General features: G+C 41.0%; 1 pseudogene; it reads left to right on the top strand.

Annotated features, from left to right (window-relative positions):
• The first annotated feature begins 204 nt into the window (after positions 1–204).
• LOC131480736 (ATP synthase membrane subunit K, mitochondrial-like) lies at positions 205–399 on the top strand (annotated as a pseudogene).
• Positions 400–17,075: the final 16,676 nt, after the last annotated feature.

Here is a 17,075-nt window from a genome sequence, read left to right as displayed (position 1 = left end):
GGGACCCAAGGATTTGGGCCATCCTCTGCTGCTTTTCTAGTCCATAAACAAAGAGCTGGATTGGCAGTGGAAAAGCTAGGACTGGAACCAGTACCCACATTTGACACGAGTGTGACAGATAAAAGCTCAATCTGTACCATTGCTTCTGGCTGGGGCCAGTTCACTGTCGGTGGGCCTTGAAGGATGTCAGTTGAGGAGTTGGTAGCTCTGAGAAGATTGATATCATGTCAGGTCCAGAACCTGATGCCCAATTCCAGTTCACTGAAATCAAAACGTATTTCAACTCTTACATGCTCACAGGCAGAATGAATTGTGTACTAGCCACATATGGAGGCATTGCTTTGCTGGTTATGTACTTCAGCTTAAGGTCTAAAAATTCCAGCTGTGAAAGCAACATAACTCGATTACAAATTGTTTCCCCATCTGTCCTCATGCCTGGAAAAGCTAATTCAACTCAACTGTGGTAATTCAATTTGTACATTAAATTATGAACCTGGAAAAACAAAATCTGTACCATGGCATTGGCCCAAATAAACTCATTTGAAACTTAATTTTCTAGGAACTTTCTGAAGTATCTTAGTCAATATATAATTCTATTACTTTGTCCAACATTTTTTATTTTCCACTTTGCCACTAGAACGCATTTCAATCACTGCATACATAGTATTATATAAATTTGTCTTCATGTATTTTAACAATCCCCTATTGACACAGATTGATTGTTTCTGTTTTATTCCCATAATAATGTTATAAAAACCTGGTGTTTCTATAGGACCAAATATATGCAAGATAATTTCTACAGTTGAATCCCATCAAAGGACATTTGCATTTAAAGAGGTTTTTAGAGAGTTGTGACAAAGTAACCTTCAAAGAAACTTTATGGTATTACAGTCTTACTAATGTGAGTCCAATAGCCTGTTTCTTACCTCTTTGTCAGCAAGTGTATACTGTCAGACATACTCAGAATTCCTTCAGGCACTGCAAATTTTCCATTTTGTTTTATGACATAGTTTCATAGGCTCTGGGGTTCCCCCAGCCCCTCCAAAAAGCCCTCCCCCCGAATTGATTTGCTCCATATTGTTACAGTAGTACAGTTTGTATCCAGTCATGATTCCTTCATTGTGGTATGGGCCACGTAGAGAGTCCAGCATCTTATTGTCCAGATAAATTTAACAGTTTCATTGGGAGACCATCCCTGGTCTGAAAGTAGAGGTGCTAGAATATCATCCCCTCCAATGAAAAGGCACTACACAACTTCAACAACAATTTACATCATGAAGTTAATTGACATGGTATTGAGTGACCAAAATGTTAGAAAATGCAAGTCCTTAACCGCATCCTGTGACTACTTCACTGACATTTCAATTGTAGTTTTCATACAACCGGCTGCTATACGCCTTATAATAGTTATAGGGTACCATTCAGCTGTCTTGTGTCTATTTTCATTGTTATATTTAGCAGCTTATAGTATTCAAGTGTGATTCCTACTGAACTTCATGAACTTTAGGTTAGTTCAAACAAGCTTATAACTCAAACATATCATATGTTAACAATTGAGAAGCAGAATAGTTTTAGGAGGAGTGTGCAGAGAAATCTTTAGTACCTTAATGAGGAGTAACTAATCTTTGTGTCCTTCCTAGTAAGGTATATGGGAGTCCAAGTTGACTGTTTCCTGTCTGTTCTAAGCTTTCCTTAGTGGTCTCTATCTGTTCTAATTTTCCCCTTTCTTCTGATCTTTTCCTTCAGGTTCTCTTTCCTTCTTTGTAGCTCTCTGGTCACACTTGGTTTGCTTTTTGATTTTTGTTTCACCATGCTTCCCTGTGAGGGCTGTCCTGTGCTCATTTCCCACTAACACTCTACATTCCTCATTCTCCCAACAATCTTTTTACATGCTCATGGACTTCCCTTATAGTTTCCTGAAGCTCTCCAAACTGAACAGAAAACAGGTACTCTTTCTTAACCTCTAAACCTGCCACACTTCTGAACCAACAGAAAAAGCTGATCAGGAAAGCTGGAAAGACTTAATCTTGGACATATTGTGAGAATAAATAAATTCCTATTGATGTATCCATAAAGAAAAATCACCTTGCTTTGTATCGCCTTTTGTTAAAAGTGAAGTTTCTTTTTTCTTTTTTTCTAAATCTCATACTATTGTAGGACTTTTTGACACAAAATACAGCAGCAACCTCAATTCTTGTCTCCCAGGAAAAAATCATTTTCTTGAAGACAGTTTAGTTTTCAAGCAAGATTTGTTAGAAGAAAGGAGAAAATATGCTCCCATCCTTGGAACTGGAAGGGGCTTCAAGAAAGGAGACCTGTGCACAGGGGCTGTTGGCATCGTTTAAAATTTTGCTTCAAAGGAGTTTCTCTAAAAACAAAGGAAAATTCATGGTTTCCATGATACATGGCTTTGGGACAAAAGGCCCAAAAAGGTGTTACCAGTTAACTTCCTCGGTCTCATTCTTATGATAAAGAGACCAGTCTGACACTACACAGAGATGGAATTGGGTGGGCACTTTAGATGGGGAACTGATATGTTAATTTCATTCTTATTTCTTGGAGGAAGCATGTTCTTGATATGTTCATTATGCACTTGTCTCTTGGAAGAAATGTACTCTAGTGAATTTAGACATAGTGGAGAAAATACAATTTTATATTTGAGAAAATAGATTCGCGGACCCAGAACACCCTAACTGCCTAATACCCAGTCTGACTCCTCACAATGTACTTGATACAATTTTTTTTTTGAGTCAATGTGCTGTGAGTTTCATTCATTGCTCCTTTTTGGTGGGAGTGGGACAAAAATAGAAGTGAAATAATATAAAAGAAAGTCTAAAAGTTCCAGATCTAGACTTTATCAAGAACGCAGGATGCTCTTTAGTTTGCAAGCAGCCTGGGGACCTATGAGCATCCACAGTGAAATGAAAATGGTGGGAGGAATGGATCCCACAAAGGGAGAAAAAGGTATGACACGGATTGTTTGCCAGCTCCCCTTTTAGATAGCAGTAGTTGATGCTAACACTATCTGATTTACTCAGAGTTTATAGGAGGGAGAGCCCAAAGTCTATGATTCTGTGTTGCTGCCTCTCCCTGAACCGATTTTCTCTTACTGCTTGTCAGTGTGAGAGGATTCTCCCAGTCCTGTGCTCAATCCTAGGTGATGTCCTTTATGCTATGTCAAAGAGAGTGAGTCAGTTGCCAATTCACAGCGGAGGACACAGATTATCATAGTGATTACCTCCTGAGCCAGAAGCTGCATGAGGTGACACTGGATAGAGTCACATTAACAGATGTAGGCCCATGGAAATGAAGCAAAAAATAATAACATGGATGATTGCTTTTTTAAGGAGGCAGGAAGCTATACTGGAAGAAAAATTCCAACCCCAAGTGTAGATGCAAGTCTCATGATTTCAGCCCCAAATACCCAGGAACTAAAAGCCACCAGATCCTCACACTATGTCCTTTTTGTGATTGAATTCAGTGATATAAAAGGCTAAATATTATAATGAAAATAGACACATGACAGCTGAACAATAATCTATAGCTGTTTTAAGATGTATAGAACCCGCTGTATATAAACTAAAATTGAAATGTCAATGAAGTAATCACAGGATGTGGTTAAGAACTCGCATTTATTTTTAACATATTGGGTACTCAATACTATGTCAATTAATTCCATAACATTATTAATTGTTGCTGATGGCATGTTGGAGCTTTTAATTGATTGGGATGATACTCTGCTGGCTCTACCTTCAGACCAGAGAAGTAAGAAGCCGTTGAAATTAACTGGACAATAAGATGCTGAACTCTATGTTTGGTATTTGCTTGCAATGAAGGAATCTCAACTGAACTTGAGCTGTGGTTATGCAACAAGGTGAGAGAATCCACCATGGTGGGAGGGTTTTGGAAGGGGTGGGGAGAATCCCAGTACCTATAAAACTGTGTCACATAATACAATGTGATTAATAAATAAATTTTTAAAAAACCCTACACATCAGCACTGTTCTTCAAATGGTTAAAGCCTAAATTACAGATACAATCTGCAGGTGCAAATGACTAAACCTGAAAGCTGCTTCTAACCCTCAAACCGTATTGCTTAATAAATGAACACTTGAACCCTATGATGATTTGTACTTCCCCTACTGGAGCACTGTAGAAGGACATTCAGAATCTTTGCTATTGTGGGAGACATAGTGTCGCTGTCCCGCAGTGCAGCGATGGACTTGGTGCACGGAGCCGATAATAACACGTGGACCCTGACTGATGGTCAAAAGCCGAGGTTTATTAGTAGCATCAGACTTTATACTCTGAAGGTCATATAGGATAAGGGAGGAAGTGCTGAGCTTATCAACAAAACCATTAATGCTTGTTTGGAACTCCTTTTGTCTTGTATATTCCACCAGGTGTTCTCATATACATATGCAGATGATATCCAATAAGGTATACACAAGGTAGCCATTTGGTTATTCTCCTCCAAATATTATCCAACCAACTGTAATCCTGTGCTCACTGACCTTTTAGGGTCACAATGTCCTCCTACAACATAGCAAGTTGCATCTCCCCTGAAGGTGCCAGGAGCAATTGATATGAAGGTGAATGAACAGGAAACCTGGTTTACAGGTTTAGGTATAAACAAGTTGCGCTTTGGAAACTGTACCTTGCTGTTAAGATGTAAATGGCTCAAGCTCCTTCTCTCTGGGGGCCTACATGACAACCTTCTTTTAAAAATCTGGTGCTGTTAATAAACTTCAGCTGTTGACCACCAGTCAGTAGTCCATGCATGTTATTATCGACTCCATGCACCCAGTCAATCACTGCAGGACAGCGACAGAGCACTTTTCATAATATTCTGCAACTGCTAACTCAAGTGTAAGATCAAGTGAGGCAGGAAATATCACCTATCTTTCTCAGCATCTTACCCTTAGTAACTAGCCTGATGTCTAGAATAAGGCAATTACTCAGTACATCCCTATGATGCTTAAATTAATGCGTACATTACACTCCAGAATCAGGATAAATTCCCTAAAACATGCAAGGTTATTATTTTTTATTTTACTTCTTTTTATTATTATCATTTCATGGTACAGTTCCATAGGCCCTGGGACTTCCCATATCCTCTCCCCAATTCTCTCCTCCATCACTATATAGTTACTATGGTATAGTTCTTCATGCACAGTAATATGTCCATCACTGCAGGCATGGACAATGGCAGAGTCCAGCATCCTATTGTCATGATATAGTAAACAGTTTCATTGGGAGTCCATCTTTGTCTGGAAGTAGAGATGCATACGGCATTGTATCCCCACATCTGAATATGATAGTCCCCATTACACAGTTACTATATATCCCCTGAAATGAAAAGCCACAGTAAAAATCAACAACAGGAGAAAAATAGAAATTTACAATGCCATGAAGTTGAATAACATGCTGCTAGATTTGATAGTCTCCATTACACAGTTACTATACATCCTCTTAAATGAAAGGTCACAAATAAAATAAACAACAGGAAGAAAGAAAGAGAAATTAGCAAGACCATGGATAAATAACATGCTACTGAATGACTAATGTGTCCCTGAAGAAATGAAAAAGAAAATCAAGAACCTCCCTGAACCTACTGTATGATCTATGAGTCATTCAAGAATTTAATCAGAAGAAAGAATTTTAAAGAGATGAAACTAACCAAAAATATCAAAATCCATGAGATATAGTTTCTGCTGATCTTTGTTGGTGAGATATGTCTCCTGCAGGCAACAAATAGAGTGGTGTTGTTTTTTAATACAGTCTGCTAATCTATGACGTTTGCTTGATGAGTTTAAGCCGTTTACATTCGGGGTTAATACAAATAGGTCGTAATTTGGTTCTGTCATTTTAGCAGTGGGTTGTTCATTGATTTAGTACTCTGTTATTTTACTGGAATGTTCTTTGCATTTGCCTTTGATTTTGGTGGGCGCTATTCCTTTTCTCTGTCAAGAGAACATCTTGAAGTATCATTTGTAGGGCAGGTTTGGAAGAGGCATATTCTTTTAAATTTTCTCTAATTTGGAAGAATTTTATTTCATTTTCAAAGACAAAGGAAAGTTTTCCCAGGTACATTATCCTGGGCTGACAATTTTTTGGTTTTAGAATCTGGAATGTGTGGCTCCATTAACCTCTGGCCTGTAGAGTTTCCTGTGAGAGGTCTCCTGTGAGCTTAATTGGCATTCCTTTACATGTCAATTGATTTCTTCACGTGTACATTTAAGGATCTTTTCCTTATGTTTGAAGAGAACTTGATTATTACATGTTATGATGAAGATTGCTTTTGGTCCTTGGTCCTTGTAGGGAGTTCTGTGTCCCTCCTGGATGTTGTATCCCAATTCTTCCTGTAGATTAGGAAAATCTCCCCTTACTATTTCATTAAATATATTTTTAAACCCAGCTTCTCTTTCTGCACTTTCTGAGACTCCCCGAACTCTTATATTAGGTGTCATAATAGTGTCTTTCAATTCTTGAATACTTTTTTTTTTAAGCCTGATCCAGCTCTGCTTCCAGCTTTCTGTTTGTTTCCCCTTGGTGGCAGGAAATATCTTCTAATTCTGAGATGCTTTCTTCTACCTTCTTCATTCTCTTTTAGAGACTCTCCACTGTACTTTTAATTTGCTCCACTCTATTCTTCATTTCTGATATATCAGATTTCATCTGATTCATTTCCAGTGTGATATACTCCTTGAATTCCTTGAATGCCTGCTGTACATGCTTCTCGTTGATGAGAAGTTTTATAACAACTGTTTTGAACTCTGTATGCCCATTTTCTCGATGTCTCCCTCAGTGAACTCTGAGGTTGGCATAGGGTTTTGCTCCTTTGCAGGGGAGTCTTCAACAATATTCATTTTGCCTTTGTCCTTTCATTTGCTCTTGATCATTATACTTATGTTTAGCAGAATCTTCTCCTTGGGGCAGGTTTCTAAGCTATGTCACCCACAGGTCTACAGTTCGGTTTTACTTATTGCAGTTCTTGCATGGCTCTTTGTTTGCAGCCAATTGTGCCACTCTCTCCAGCGAATTCCAGGTCTGGGTTCTTATATTAAATTTCCACCATGGTCTCTGTAGCCCCAGCTCTTGGCTCACCACACTCCACCTCCTATGATACTGCTGAGGCTTCACCATTGTTTGTACAACCTTTCTCCCACTTCTGGTTGGAACAGGTCCCAGGCTTAGGGAGACACTAGGGGTCCTCTATAGCTAGGTTGTTGTTGGTGCTGATCTTGCCAGAACCTGTTGGCCATTATGTCTGGGCGCCACACAGACCTATTTTGACCCATATGTAGTCATAGTTGGTATTATTTTCCTTGGGACCAGTGTAATGCACTGAGCCCAGTGAGTTCTTGCTGAACTCAGTGCATTTGCAGCTCAGTGTTGTCCCCTGTAGTCTTAAATTCTTTGGCACATTGTAAGAAATGCACCTGATGTGCCATTGCTAGAGTTATTGATCTGTTTGCCATCAGATCTGAGGGCTACCTAGACCTCTCTTAAGTGGAACCTGTAGGATGCCATGTTGTAGTTCACTGAGTCAGAAATGAGTTCACTCCCAGCTCAGTGAATGCGCAATCCTGCCCCATAGCCCTTGCCTCCATAAACAAAATGGCGCCCAATTTGGCTTTAGGAGGTGGACTGGGCTATAACATCTACCCTGTTCCCACACCGCCCATCTGGTCTGCCACTCTCTCTCTCTGTTCCTGGTCAAATCAAACAGACCAGCAGGATGGGTTGTTCTTTGTCTGTGTTTACCTCTGCCAGTGGAGTTCAGATCACCATTAGCTGAATGCTGCTGGGATATCAGTCACTGCAACACTGCACCATTGTATCCACTGCCTTTCTGTGTCTGTCAGTCTCCAGGTACCTCTCTGCTGTTGTTCTGTCCTCTTCTGTTTCTTGGAATGTGCCTTCTATGCTTCACTCTGGCTAATATTTCTCCATCTGTTTAAACATGTCCTTGCCCTATTCTGCCATCTTGATTCTTCAGGAAATGATTGCAAGGTTATTTTTGGCTCTCTACACCAATGGCGTGGGCCCTGGTTTATGGTTTTCAGAACACAGCCTATGTTCTCTTCTTGGCCCTCTCTTCTTTCCCTCACTCATGATCTGCATCACTGCACCCTCTGCTGTTTTAGCTATTTTCTTCCTTAAAACTTCCCTGTTTTATATATATATATATATATATATATATATATATATATATATATTCATATTCCAGGTCAAGCTGAGGAAAGGGGCTCCTGGGCTTTCCCAGTAGCGTTCACCAGTTATACATATCTGCTTAAGATGGGGGCCCGGCAGCGTGGCCTAACAGCTAAAGTACTCGCCTTGAATGCCCTGGGATCCCATATGGACGCCAGTTCGAATCCCGGCAGCTCCACTTCCCATCCAGTTCCCTGCCTGTGGCCTGGAAAAGCAGTCGATGATGGCCCAGGGCTTTGGGACCCTGAACCTGCGTGGGAGACCTGGAGGAGGTTCCAGGTTCCCTGCTTCAGATCAGCGCAGCACCGGCCATTGCGGCTCACTTGGGGAGTGAATCATTGGATGGAAGATCTTCCTCTCTGTCTGTCCTCCTCTTTGTATATCTGACTTTGTAATAAAATAAATAAATCTTTCAAAAAAAGAGCAAATAGAGAAAACCAAGCAAATCTGTCTACCCTGGCAAACACTGAAAATCAACAAAAATTGGAGATTTCTAGAAACAATTCACTGAGTCTACACTCAATTTCAATCAACAAATACTTCACACACGAGGCCTTGCAGGTACAAAGATGAAATAAACAGCATGCCCAACCCATACTAGGTAGCTTGTGTCTCAACAATTAACTTTCCTAACTGACTTAGGATGGACGGAGATTGGAGTTTTAGCAAACCTCAGGAGTTGGTCCCAGGAAGCCACCACATGCATGTCAGTCACCAAATATTATTTTTACTTTAGAAAACTTAGGAATAGTCTTTAAATTGTATTATAGATAGAAAAGCTAGTTAACAAATAATAGGAAACATTCAAGAGGGAGGTGACAAGGATATGAATTGAAATGATGAGGATGGAAAAGAAGAGAAAGAGATGTCAGGCACATTCCCTCCAGAAACAGGAGAATAAGAGGTTTAGATGTACCACTGTTAAATTCTGTCTGAAGAAACTCGTGGTAGGCAGATAGGAGAAAAGAAAGCAAATATTGTTAAATCTCAAGGAAAACCACTCTGTCAAGTGGATTGCAAAGGGAGTGGGGGAATAGAAAGACACAAAAAGCATCTTGGAAAGCATTGGTGAAGATGAGAGCAGTCAGGAGCCATGTTCTGAAGGAAGCACATTGCTCTGCTGGGTACAGAGGGGCTAGAGAGTCGCGACAGGATCCATGGGCTGTGGTGTGTCAGACTGAGCAGCAGGTGTGCTGCAGCAGACTGGGCGTGGATGTGGGGAAAGGGGTGGAGGGTTGCGCACAAAGGCATCGGCTTCAGAGACAGCACACAAGTTTTCTTTGAGTTCCAGCACTGCCACAGATAATAGAACTCCAGTAATATTAAAAATCAACAGAAAGAAAACATTAAAATGTTGCTTTTATATTACTGAATAGAAAGAGAATAAACACTTGTGAAACATAGGAAGTCAAATTAATACTTGCTGAACTTACTTCATCTTAGACAAAAATTTAGCATTGTCCTTTTGAAAATCTTAAGAATTGTGCTTTTGATACTCTCAGCCATTCTGACTGGCTAGCCTGAGGGCCTCCATGGAGGCTGAGGCAGAGCAGGAGGCAGAGGGCTGGGTCTCACCTGATTGCAGCTGCAGAGCCAGCTGCTGTGGATGGAACTGAGTGATGTCTTTGGGCTGCAGCTTCTCTGCTGTTCTTTTGCTGTGATTGGTGACATTTTTATTTTTCTTGATGGCTGTGGAACCTGTGGGATTCTCTATGTCATCTGGATGGCAGCCTTTCTTTTTCAAGTCCTCTAAACCATCACACCGTGCAGAAGTAGGCATTCCTTCTTGTAGAAAAGTCTAAATAACACATGAAAACATAAGTAAAAGGGGGACATATGACGCATCTCACCCTTGGCTTGTAAATAAAGCACTCCCTTCACTCAAATCATTAAAGTGCTCATTTAAAAACAAAATCATTCCAGAGAAAGTAACACCTCTTTCAAGAACTGACCTAAGTGTTTGTTTTAAATGTTCCGTTTGTGAATTCAAAAAATAAACTTCTCAGTGAAACCATGTGTTGAATACAGTTGACAGCAACTGGTAACCTACATACCCAAGTATCAGGCAGTTTCCCACAATTTCCCCTAGCAGTGTCTTTATAAAATCCCACAGCACCTCCCTCAGCACAACTTTTGGACTTTAACTGTAGGTTAAGGAAAAGCAAAGCAACATAAACACATCTCAGTTAGTGATGGGTGCTTCAAAAAGGAGACTAAGATATTTAACACTGATTTAATTAATCCTGAGAGTCAGAAAAAGTTTCTAAGTATTGGCTATCATTTTAAGTGTTTAGAAATTATTTAAATCAAAGTATTTTACGGGGCAGGCATTCTGTCTATCGAATAAGATGCCCTCATCTCACACTGACATGCCTGGTTCCAGCTTCCAATGCCTGTCTCCTGTTAATGCAGACTCTGGGGGAGGCAGCAGGTGATGGCCTTAGCCTTCCATGGGAGACCTAGATTAAGTTCTCAGCTTCCAGCTCCAGTGCAGCCCAATTTTGATGATTACAGGGATTTGGGGAAGGAGCTGGCAGATTACAGTTCTCTGTCTCTCTCTGAAACAATTTAAGTAATATGAAGATGGAGGGAAAAGTAAGGGCATGATAATCGTATCTGTTCTTACACACCAATTTCATGACTTTTACATAAAGTATGAGTGAAGATACTTAAATGTAAAGAATAAATAGGGGCCAGCACTGTGTCACAGCAGATAAAGACTATGCTGCAGGCATCCCATATGGGCACCAGTTCAAAACTCAGTTGCCCACTTCTGATCCACCTACCTGCTAACACATCTGAGCAAGCAGAAGATAGCCCAAGTACGTGGGTGTCTGCACTGACATGGGAGACCTGAGGAAGCTGCGGGATCGTGACTTCAGTGGCCATTTGTAGAATCAGCCAATGGAATGCAACATCTCACTCTGTCTCTAATTATGGCTTTCAAACAAAAACAGAACAAAAAGAACAATGACTTCACAAGTGTTCAAGTCAAACACAACACTAATAAGGTCACTTTTGAGAAACAGATGGGAGAGATGACCAAGATACAAATGGCTCAAAGCTGGGACTAAAGCTTCAGCTCTGAAATAGCTCCTGACCCAAAGCACAAAATCTAAGTGGGGATTATACTTTCCCACGTATCAGCCAATTCAGACACTTTAAGAATACATTCTGAAAGAGCTTTTAATCATTTAAAAATTATGTCCCAAAACTCTGAAGCTGAATTTTTGGGAACATCCCATGCCTGAGTGAATCCTGTAGCACAACCAGCACCACCTCCACTTCCTCAGTCAGGCAAGCTCTGTGTTAGACCCGGAGGGCAGTCGCTGTCCCTGCAATGCCACCCACTCAATCCCATGCCGTGTCATCCCAATACAACCCTGGACACCATTCGCAAGAAAACACCAAGTGTCAACAGAAAAATTCTGTAAAGAAACAAAGTTTCTCAATGTTCTTCCATGGTCAAACCACAAATCTGATTATGTGAGCAGCTATGGCAACAAAAACAAATAGGTACTTAAAATGTGGGCCCAAATGCCTGATAAAAAATTATGCTTTTATCTTCTGATATCAGCTGTTTATTCTGTGAATAAACCGCTTGACTTCTGATCTGGCCTCTCTACCTCCTGTTCTGATAATAGCTCCTATGCAAGGAAAGGGTTAAAAATGACAGAAGGGGTAGAATCCAAATGCCAACCACAGCAGGTTCTTAAGGACACAAATCAATTCTATATTATCTTAACTCAGACTTCGCCAGGAAGTTGAATTTATTCACACACACACACACACACACACACACACACACCAGAAAAGTTACAACAAACAGCTTAATTACTTTGGAAAGTTACCCAATACAAATATGACACATGTCCTAAAGGTGAACCACACATGTTCTAAACCTATCCAGCATTCACAACAAAAAAAGGAAAATTAACTCTAAAATGATGTGTTAAAACATGCATATATGCATATATTCAAAATTATATTATTTCAACATGATTAATGATTCTTTTATACTAAGTCATAAAGTACAATACATATTTGAAACTTATAGCAATTTTCAATTTCTAACACCCAAACAAGGGTATTGCAAGAAGTTTGTGGAAACAGAACTGAAAGGTAAGCCTTGGTGCACACAATCTTTGCTAGCTTGAGCAGCCTTAAAAGAGCCCCACAGTCTCAGGGCCCATGGGCTGCTATGCTGAATGGCACAGTTCTTGGCCATCACGTATTATATAATACACATCAGAAACCTGAGAAATGCAGATTTTAAACAGGAGGCTATCTACTTACCGAATTCATGCAGCACCCACAACTGGGGCCTGCCTGTATGCATTTTCCACAGGACTTAGTGTTGGCTTTTATACATCTATTTTCATCTGTCAAGAAAATGAACAGACCATTTTCCATGAAGTTGCAGAAAGAATACAATAAAATAGGATCATTGAAACAAGTGATGCTGTGTGAGTTAGCATGACAGTTATCGAACTGAAGGCACCAACTGATCCCAGAAGTGGTACTACAAGCCATGGAAGGACAGCTGTCTTCCTTGTTTTCCATATGAAAGCCAAGTACCTTCTGTACATTTACATCCTTGTCTTTAAAGGCACAAATTTCAAAATTTGTCATTTGGGATGGTCACAAATGTCCTACACTTTCTTACAATCAAGTAAAGGGCCCACAGTTACCCAAAATGACCCCTGGGGACCTTCCTTTAAGGATATGAAGCCACTGAGGTGCTCACTGATCCGATCCATAACCCAGGGCTGCTCTGGTCTGTTCAGTGTGTCCCTAAATGTCTCTGAACTTGCCTAGGGAGCAGCATGCCTCTCATACACTAAACACAAGAAGGACTGGCTGTCATCTCTTTCCCGATTATTAACTTCACATGTTCTCATCCACAGGAAATTTGAAAAATTCCTAAAACCATAAATACAAAAAAGTCATCTACACCACTACCAGATAACCACTTCACCCCTGCCACCTACTTCATTCCAGCTGTTGTCTTGAGCAGAGACAACAGGAAGCAAGCACACACAGACCATTTAAATGAAGCTGATGACACAATTTGCATAGCATTTAATATGTCACTTTTTAAATATTTTGTTGTGTGATTAAAAATTCTTCAAAAACATACCTTGTAATTATTATACAGCATCTCATTACTTGAATATATCCTACTTAATGTTGGGACAATTCCATGTATGTGTGCGATACACATGCTTGTTCACATGTGCAGACTCCATGCACAGCCACACAATTACTGTACATATACACATATGTCCAGCACACATATACAACACACTACACTCATCTACACACATACCATACTCATCCGTATACACAGTGGTTTGCACATGCACACACACACGCATATTGTGAAGACGCACATTTATGCATGCACTCTGGAACTGTTTTTGTTTTGTTTCTAAGATTTATTTATTTACAGGAAAGCCCTAGAGAGAGAGAAAAAAATAGAGCTCTTTCATTCGCTGGTTCACTCCCCAAAGGCCAACAGCAGCCAGGACTAGGCCAGGCCTGAGGTCAGAAGCAAGGAATCCAGCAGGGGCCCAATTATGTGCGCCATCACTGGCTCCCACAGATGTATTAGCAGGAAGCTGGACCAGGTGTGTAATAGCTGGGACTGAAATAGGCACTCCAACGTTGGATATGGGTTCTCAAACAACTGCTGAACCTGCTGCACCACAGCATCCATTTCAACCACTTATATCTAAAATACACACTGGACATTCCAAAAGGGGGACGTACTAAACATTATATTAATGTTTTCACACTTCTCAATACATCCTAATTTCTGCTCAAGTAATATACCTATTAATATTCTCACATGCCATGTATTAACACCATTTCACCAAACCTCCAATACCAAGTACTTAATGTCACAAATATTACTCCTCGATGGACATTGAGTCCAGTGGTTAAAACACACATGTCCCACACTGGTAGACAGTGGTGATGGTTCAACTACTTGAGTTGAACCCACACTGAGTACCTGGATTGTCCTCTGGGCATCAGCCACAGTCCAGCTCCTGCTGTTGTGGGAGTTTGGGTGGTAGAACAGCACATGTGAACTCAATTATGCCTGTCTGACTCTATCTCTGCCTCTCAAACAAAATACAATGTAAAAATATATTATAATTTTACCACTAGGCATAAAGAAAGCATCAAACTGTCAAGTTATTTAAGGTTTCAATTATTCATGTTTACTGGTCACTTATTTTTCAAGTTCTGTGTTTGCTTGCAAATTTTTCAATTGTCACATTTATTATTTTTACTGATTTCTGTTCACATTACTTAAGGTATAAGCCTGTTTAATTTCTAGTATGATTTATCACATTCTGAAACATACTGTTTTTCTTGCTGTCATTGGTAATTTTGTGTAATCCACGTAGACCAACATGTTTTCCCTGATGGAGCCTCCCACTGCTTTTACATGTAGCAAGGCACTGCTCCTGGGCTGGACTCCAAACAGGAACAAACAGATCATGACCTACTTGTAGACACGTTACCTGCCGGGACTTCTCTGCACACTCAGCCATTCCTGTCTAATCCATGCTTGTAAGCTCAGCCTTTAGCCAGACAACAGGACTGGAGTGGGGGCAGCTTGGCCACGGAGGCCCCTTGCCCTTCAGTCTGAGGACATGCTGTCACTGTGGGACTTTCAGGGGAGTGGCAACATTGGACTTGAGTTTTCTCCAGTAGCCCCGGTCAAGAGTGTAAACAAGAGGCTGCTGTCATGGAATGGCAGGTTGGCCACCATCTGCCACACACTGGCATTCCATGTGAGAAATAAGTCCCGCTGCTCCATTTCTGATCTAGTCTTTGCTAACACACCTGGGAAAGCAGCAGAGAATGGCCCGAGTACCTGAGCCTGTGTGACCTCACAGGAGATCCAGATGAAGCTCCAGGATTCAGCCTGGCACAGCCATGGCTCTGCAGCCACTTGGGGAGTTGAAGAACACCAGTGGATCGAAGAACATTCATTCTCCCACCCTTTTTCGCACTGTGGCTTTCAAATAAATATTTAAAAGCAAAACAAAACAAAACAAAACACCAGTACCAGAATGAAAAGTTGAGAAAACTTTCTTTTACCTGTTTGGCCAAACACACAGTAAATTGAACCGATCAGTCCGATGCAGAACATCAGTTGTAAATGAATCTGAAATTTTTAAAATGTGTATCATTATACCAAAAAAAGTAATAAATGAAAATGCATTTAGTACAAAATGTTCCAGTCCATCTCCTGACTTTATAAACCTTTATAGCCATTGTCAGCCCCTCCCCCACTAGCACAATAATTTCCAAGGCTCTCCTAGCTCCAGGGGGAGGACCCAAAGGCCTAGTCAGAGCACTAGGCATGGTCACCTTGCTCACCCTCAAGGCTGAGCATCAGTGTGAGCAGACACATCATGATCCGGATGGCCCCTCTGCAACTATTCTAGAGTTTTCATCCCTTTGCAGGTCAAAATCAACAAACCTGCAGAAGGTCCCAAATAAATTTTTGTATCTGAGTTCCCATCAATTTTTTTAATTAGATGTGGGTAAAATAATTAAAATATTAATTCTCTACATTTTGTAGGTCTGAAAATTAGGCAAAACAATTCTTTTAAAAAGCCACAGTCTCTGGGCCCAGCACAAGATAGTCTAGCAGCTAAAGACCTCACTTTGCAGGGGCCAGGATCCAATATGGGTGCTAGTTCTAATCCCATCAGCCCTGCTTCCCATCCAGGACACTGACAAGAGGAGACAGGGAAGTGCATTAGAGCAGTGGACACTCAGCTGGAAAAAGGACAGGATGCCACCACATTCACAGGACACAGTGGACACACAGACACAAGAGGAAAGCAGAAGTAACAACATATGAACCACCAAGCAAGACGCCTGGAGAAGAGACAACACCACAGAAGACAGCAGGGTGTGTGTGTGTGTGTGTGTGTGTGTGTAGAAGACAACACATGCATGCTCACATGTTCATTTGTCACATTGCTTTTTAATGAAAACAATTAATCTTGTTTCTTGGTAAGTTTTGGCCAGTAACAAAGAGCTAACTGAACTCCAAGCCCAATGTTCTCCCTCCTGGGTGTATTCCCATGCCATGGTGCCATACGCATCAGCAACACCTGTGCCACCCCTGCTCCAGGCTGGCTCCTCCAAGGGAAACACAAGGAAAACCTGCACAGGCATCAATGATGTAAGCCTTGCTTCTGTCATGTCTCGAGATTAGTTTTGCTCACACATTCCTTGTGACTACATCCAAGAAAACAGCAGAAGGGTAGGGTAGCAAGTGGAAAGCATACAGCAGTTCACCTTCTAAGGCCTGCTTGAAATGTGCAGTCCATCAGAACAGACTAGAAATCTATACAACCCAACTAATGCTGACAATTCCAAGGGCATGAGTTCATGGAGCCATGTGGACACACACTGCCTGATGAAGATGTCTGAGTAGCTTCCACACACAGTGAGCATGGAGACTAGCCACTACATAAATGGAGTCACATTTGGGATACTACCCAGGCTACTTTAATAGCCACAGAATTCCAAGAATTGCTACTAGAATAAGTGTACCAGGCAACAGAAAATATGTCCTAATATTATTCTAAGACTATCAGTTCTAAAACATCACTTTAAGGAACACTGCCTTTTTCCTTCAATAAACCTTGACAAGCCAAAGGTGCACCTTCTGAAACCCTCCTGTCTGCTAAGCTCCCAATCCAGAACCAGGTGAGGCCAACATGGGCACAGGAGAGCAGATGAGCCCATGAGAGGTCTGTAACAGTCCCAGCATTCAACTCCTCTCTCCTGGGAATGCTGAGGTCCAGGCCAGAAATAGGTGT

Source organism: Ochotona princeps, chromosome 7 (genome assembly GCF_030435755.1).
Source record: "Ochotona princeps isolate mOchPri1 chromosome 7, mOchPri1.hap1, whole genome shotgun sequence".
Lineage (NCBI taxonomy): Eukaryota > Metazoa > Chordata > Mammalia > Lagomorpha > Ochotonidae > Ochotona > Ochotona princeps.
Note: the sequence above shows the minus strand (reverse complement) of the source record. Positions and strands in the feature narration are given on the sequence as shown.